This window comes from Geotrypetes seraphini, chromosome 2 (assembly GCF_902459505.1).
Source record: "Geotrypetes seraphini chromosome 2, aGeoSer1.1, whole genome shotgun sequence".
Taxonomy (NCBI): Eukaryota; Metazoa; Chordata; class Amphibia; order Gymnophiona; family Dermophiidae; genus Geotrypetes; species Geotrypetes seraphini.
The window spans coordinates 11,691,007-11,697,812 of NC_047085.1; the positions used below are offsets into that span (position 1 = coordinate 11,691,007).

General features: G+C 48.4%; 1 protein-coding gene across 1 annotated transcript in view; it reads right to left on the reverse strand.

Moving 5' to 3' along the window:
- Window positions 1-3,802, reverse strand: part of LRRC24 (leucine rich repeat containing 24) — a 96,494-nt gene extending 92,692 nt beyond the window's left edge. Inside the window, exon 1 of the mRNA XM_033935070.1 lies at window positions 3,702-3,802. The gene's annotated coding sequence lies outside the window, so the exon portion shown is untranslated. The remainder of the gene's footprint in view (window positions 1-3,701) is intronic.
- Window positions 3,803-6,806: the final 3,004 nt, after the last annotated feature.

Genomic DNA, 6,806 nt, shown 5'->3' on the forward strand with positions numbered 1-6,806 from the left:
ACTGACATTTCACAATGAGCTGCTAATTACTGTCACAGTTTTAACATGGCAATAGGGTGACCAGGTTACCAGTTCCAGAAGGGAGACTTTTTGGCCAATCCTGGTTTTAAACTTACACCCCAAAGCAGTGCAGTATTTGTTGTCCATGATTCTATGCATTGAAACCAGTGCTGCAGGTCCCATGATGCACCAGGATGAGGTTGGACTGGCCAAAAAGCCTCCCTTCTGGAATGGGTAACTTGGTTACCCTATTCCTAGAGCAAAAGGGGAGGTCCTGTTGATTCAGCCAGAGGGGGAGCCTGGTGGTAGTGGAGATGCTAAGCAGACTGGATGGGCCTGTAGAGAGTTGCGCGGGGACAGAAATCCAACCCATCCCCACTCGTCCCCACCAGGATCCTCTCCGTCCCCACCCGTCCCCATCAGGATCCTCTCCGTCCTCACCCGTCCCCGCCAGGATCCTCTCCATCCCCACCCATCCCCGCCAGGATCCTCTCCACCCCCACCCATCCCCGCCAGGATCCTCTCCGTCCCCACTCGTCCCCGCCAGGATCCTCTCCGTCCCCACCTGTCCCCGCCAGGATCCTCTCCGTCCCCGCCAGGAACCTCTCCGTCCTCACCCGTCCCCGCCAGGATCCTCTCCATCCCCACCCATCCCCGCCAGGATCCTCTCCGTTCCCACCCGTCCCCGCCAGGATCCTCTCCGTCCCCACCCGTCCCCGCCAGGATCCTCTCCATCCTCACCCGTCCCCGCCAGGATCCTCTCCGTCCCCACCCGTCCCCGCCAGGATCCTCTCCACCCCCACCCATCCCCGCCAGGATCCTCTCCGTCCCCACTCGTCCCCGCCAGGATCCTCTCCGTCCCCACCCGTCCCCGCCAGGATCCTCTCCGTCCCCACCCGTCCCCGCCAGGATCCTCTCCGTCCCCACCCGTCCCCGCCAGGATCCTCTCCATCCCCACCCGTCCCCGCCAGGATCCTCTCCGTCCCCACCCGTCCCCGTCAGGATCCTCTCCGTCCCCACCCGTCCCCGCAAGGAATTACTTACATCCCCGCCTGTCCCCATAAAAAGCAGCAATTACTTCTGACAGGATCATCAATTCCACAGTTTCTTTTGTGTTTGTGCTGCTGTTTTCCTTGTGGAATCTCTTTGGTGGAACCCTTTTTTTGTTTTCTGTTCAGGTAATTCACTTATAAACCCCCTCTTTTACTAAGGCTGACGTGTCCATCATATTATATGGACGAACCCTGCTTCCAAAGCCTTCCGTCCCCGTGGGAGTCCCGTGGGCCAGAGGGGGGTCCCCGTGGGAGTCCCATGGGTTAGGGGGGATTCCCACGGGACCCCCGCGGGATTCCCGCGATCCCCGTTCCCGTGCAGACTTCTAGCCTGTAGGTCTTTACCTACTATCATGGGTTGGGTTTGATTTGGGACTTCTATACCACCTTTTTGTAGTTGTACAACCACATTCAAAGTGGTTTATAAGCGTTTTCCCTGCCTGTCCCGGTGGGCTCACAATCTATCTAATATACCTAGGGCAGTGGAGGATTAAGTGACTTGCCCAGGGTCACAGGGAGCAGCACAGGGTTTGAACCCACCACCTCAGGGTGCTGAGACTGTAGCTCTAACCACTACACCACACTCTCCTTGTCTATCGACTATGTTCCTATGTTAACCCCACCCTTAAACTGCACCCAAAAAACCTCAGTTTTAAAAGTTCTCCTGGAATTAACGCTGGACTAATTGGGGCTAGAACTCTTCTCATATGAGGAAAGACTAAAAGCATTAGGGCTCTTCAGCTTGGAAAAGAGATAGGGGAGATATGATTGAAGGCTACAAAATCCTTTTCCAATTCTTTATTCTTTTTAAAACTTACAATAAGTGTAACAGTAAATACAATACAACTCAATATCACACTTAATATTCTATTAATGTCCATATCAGAATTAATCCCCCTCCCCCCCTAATCAATCACATTTTTCATATCTATCATGGACCCTATATCTACATACCAAAATCCATTATCATATTAAACCCCCCCTCCCCCCTCACGGGAAAAAAAACAATATTTAAACATTACAATATTTTGTTAATGGTTCCCAAGTCTCCTGAAATTTCTTGAAATTCCCTTTCTGAGTGGCTAACGTTCTTTCCATTTTATACATATGACACAAGGAATTTCACCAAAAACTTTAGTTAAGTCTCTTCCAGTTGCTCGTAATTTGTTGTATGGCAACTCCTGTCGTTATTAATAAAAGCCTGTTGTTCTTAGATGATATTTGGCTTTTAACTCTCATTGAAATGCCAAATAGCACAGTATCATAGGATAATGCCACTGGATTTTCCAACAAACAATTTATGTCGAATCAGTTTTATTTTCAAACAAAAGTCCAACCAACAAATACCAACACCCAGAAAACAAGAGAAAGAAACCCAAGTACAAAGCAAACAGATCCAACAATCCCAGCCCAAACCCTTCCCACCCCCCGAACCAACAACAAATAAAAACCAAAGTGCAGTAGGCTTAGACTCTTATAGCCCACTGCCAAGGACTAATATCGAAACCCCAACACCCTAAAAAAAACCCCACAAAAAACAAAACAAACAAACAAAAAAAAAGATAAAAATAAAACAGAAGAAAAGTTCACAGCCTCCCATGCATCCCTGGCGCCCCCGCGAGAACAGTATAGAGAGCCCTGGCCTTGGAGAGGTTTACAAGGAATTCAAAATGTCACTTCGAGCCCTTGGCGATAGAGAATGGAGATAGGAGTCCCAAATCTGAAGAAACTGTCGCTTTCGTCACAAGCTATGACACACATCCCTCCATTCTAGCAGCAGAAGAGCATGCAAACGATTCCTCCGAGGCCAAAAGGAGGGTAAAGTGTCTCCGATCCAGACAGAAAGAATCACCTTCTTCCAACAAACAATTTATTTGGCCCCATACAAAACGCTGAGTGGTGTAGAACAGGTAAAAGTGAATCGACTTTTTATGGCTTAAAAAAATTACAAAGACCGAGGGACACTCAAAGAAGTTACATGGAGATACCATTAAATTAAATAGGAGGAAATATTTTTATCTCAAATAATAGTTAAGCTCTGGAGCGCATTGCCAGAGGAGGTGGTAACAGTAGTTAGCATAGAAAGGTTTAAAAAAGGTTTGGACAAGTTCCTGGAGGAAAAGTCTGTACTGAGACAGACATGGGGGAAGCCATTGCTTGCCCTGGGATCAGTAGCATGGAATGTTGCTACTCTTTGGGATTCTATATGGAATCTTGCTATTCTTTGGGGATTCTGAAAAGAATGTTGCTACTATTTGGAATTCTGGAATCTTGATACTCTTAGGGATTCTGGAATGTTACTTGTATTTGTGTTTCTGCCAGATTCTTGTGTCCTGGATTGGTCACTGGGCTAGATGGACCATTGGTCTGACCCAGGATGGTTCTTCTTTTCTTGTTATGGTTAACTCACACTGACTGGACCCCGAGGAAATATTTAGTAGATAGTGCTAGTAAACACCTCCCCTCCCCCAACTACTAACGTTGAAACTGGCTATGGTGTTGGGTAGTACAGGGCAGAGACAGCCCTTAGCCAGGTTAGTTAAGTGGGCAAATCAGACCCCATAAACAGCCGTCCTGTCTTTGACTGGCTTAACATATCTGGTTATGGGCTGAATATCTGTACTGATCCGGTTAAGTGCCAGCACATACCTGGATATGTACCCGAAATGGGTCAGCACTGTGGCCTAGCAAGGGTAGGAGGTGCCCACGCCCTCCTCTCTAGCTCCCCCACTCCTTGCACGCCCTCCACGCCACACTTGTGCCCACCCTTCCTCCTATGCCTCTTTAAATCTTCGCCAGTGTGAGCAGTTTCTCTCTCACTGATGTCACTTCCTGGCTCTGCAACCAGGAAGTGATTTCAGAGGGGAGCCAGGCGGAGGAAGTTGCTCGTGCTGGTGAAAATTTAAAGAGGCACAGGGGGGAGGGCAGGAGTATGGTGTGGTGTGCAGGGGCAGAGATGTGCCAGCGCCTGGGACGGTCCGCCTCCCCTCTTACTTACGCCACTGTCAGGGCAAACGTTTTGTGGGAGCAGTCAGCATTTAAGAAGCCACTGATGGCTGCCAGTGGACTATTAATCTCATATACTTCCCTCAGCTCTCCAGTAAGAGTGGCCATACAGGTGGTTTTGAAAGGAAACTCCAAGTGTCTTCATTTGTCCGCAACGCACATGCTAGCAGCCATCCCAGGGGGCTCTTCACAGACCAGCCCTTCAAAAGCAATACAATTCAACCATGGAGAAAATAAGCTCACATTAAATCTTTATGGAAGAGAGAATGTGTCAGTGTTTCAACCACACCAGCTTGAAACCAAAAATAGACAGAGACCAATATCATGCCAGCTTTCATAAACAGGAAGGTTTCTATGCAGTAAACAATTCTGGGCAGGGATCCAACAAAATGGAGCTCCTGCTCTCTGGTTTGGCAGAAAGAGAAGTGCCACGTACTGCATGGAAACAGGCCTCTTAGCTCTTCCTTCTCTAAACTATATGGCTCCAGAAAAAAAGAAGATGGATTGAGACGTCCGGGTTTTACTTCCACTGAAAGCAATGGAAATAAGGAGGACGGATTGAGACGTCCGGGTTTTACTTCCACTGAAAGCAATGGAAGTAAGGAGGATGGATTGAGACATCCGGGCTTTACTTCCACTGAAAGCAATGGAAGTAAGGAGGATGGATTGAGACATCCGGGTTTTACTTCCACTGAAAGCAATGGAAGTAAGGAGGACGGATTGAAACATCTGGGTTTTACTTCCACTGAAAGCAATGGAAGTAAGGAGGACGGATTGAGACATCGGGCTTTACTTCCACTGAAAGCAATGGAAGTAAGGAGGATGGATTGAGACATCCGGGTTTTACTTCCACTGAAAGCAATGGAAGTAAGGAGGACGGATTGAGACATCCGGGCTTTACTTCCACTGAAAGCAAAGGAAATAAGGAGGACGGATTGAGACGTCTGGGTTTTACTTCCACTGAAAGCAATGGAAGTAAGGAGGACGGATTGAGACATCCGGGTTTTACTTCCACTGAAAGCAATGCAAGTAAGGAGGACGGATTGAGACGTCCGGGTTTTACTTCCACTGAAAGCAATGGAAGTAAGGAGGATGGATTGAGACATCCGGGCTTTACTTCCACTGAAAGCAATGGAAGTAAGGAGGACGGATTGAGACATCCGGGTTTTACTTCCACTGAAAGCAATGCAAGTAAGGAGGACAGATTGAGACATCCGGGTTTTACTTCCACTGAAAGCAATGCAAGTAAGGAGGACGGATTGAGACGTCCGGGTTTTACTTCCTTTGAAAGCAATGGAAGTAAGGAGAACGGATTGAGACGTCTGGGTTTTACTTCCACTGAAAGCAATGGAAGTAAGGAGGACGGATTGAGACGTCCGGGTTTTACTTCCTTTGAAAGCAATGGAAGTAAGGAGAACGGATTGAGACATCCGGGTTTTACTTCCACTGAAAGCAATGGAAGTAAGGAGGACGGATTGAGATGTCCGGGTTTTACTTCCTTTGAAAGCAATGGAAGTAAGGAGAACGGATTGAGACATCCGGGTTTTACTTCCACTGAAAGCAATGGAAGTAAGGAGGACGGATTGAGATGTCCAGGTTTTACTTCCTTTGAAAGCAATGGAAATAAGGAGGATGGATTGAGACGTCCGGGTTTTACTTCCTTTGAAAGCAATGGAAGTAAGGAGGATTGATTGAGACATCCGGGTTTTACTTCCACTGAAAGCAATGGAAGTAAGGAGGATGGATTCAGACATCCGGGTTTTACTTCCACTGAAAGCCATGGAAGTAAGGAGGACGGATTGAGACATCCGGGTTTTACTTCCTTTGAAAACAATGAGGAAACTAGGCATCTTCTCTCCTCCTCAAATTATTGTTAAATTTGAATCTTGATCTACGCATGCACGGATGCAACGCAGTGACATTACATGCATGAATTTGGCAGAACAGGGCAAGGCTGGATGGAACTGGGCGGACTTTGGGGGCGGTGGGGCCATGGGTCCGGATTTTGTGATCATAAAATAAAGTCAGGAGTCAACATAAGCCTGGCAGCCACCTGCTGGGTTCGTTGTTACACGGCAGCAAACTGCAATCGATATCACAGAAGCTAGTTTAAATCCACTAGGAGGTCACCTCTACTGATTCTTCAGGGCAAAGCTCCCGCTTCTCTACAAATTCCATTTCTCCCTCCATCTACTCAGGCTTCCAGGCTTCGATGGTAACCAGGACAGTGTTTATAACAAAAGGGAACCATAGGATGCTCCCAAATGGGAGGATTTCACTTTAGGTCTGTTTGTGTCGACATCTGCGCATGCCCGGAGGCCCTGCAGACAAGGCCCTGAGTTTAGTGCACCAGGGCTTGAAAAAGTTTGCAAGACACTGCTTCAGAGATATCACGCATGCGGTGGTGTAGTAAGGGTGAGCGGCGCTCCTCCCGCCATGCGCACGCCCCCCTTCCCTCTCCCTGTACCTTTTAAACTTCTCTGGCGTGATCAGTGTGCCCACGTCGGCTCGCCTTTTGACATCAGTTCCTAGGCACGGGTCCCTGAACTGATGTCAGAGAGAGCACTGATGCCAACGTGGACAGCCACCTCTCGCCAGGGAAGTAAAAAAGATACAGGGGAAAGCAAAGGGTACGTGTGCGCAGCAAGGAGAGGAGCGTGGGATGGGGCCACGCCCTTAGCAAGGCGGCGCCCGGGGTGGACCGCTCCCCCTGCCTCCCAGTATGCATGATGATATTGAAAGCAATAA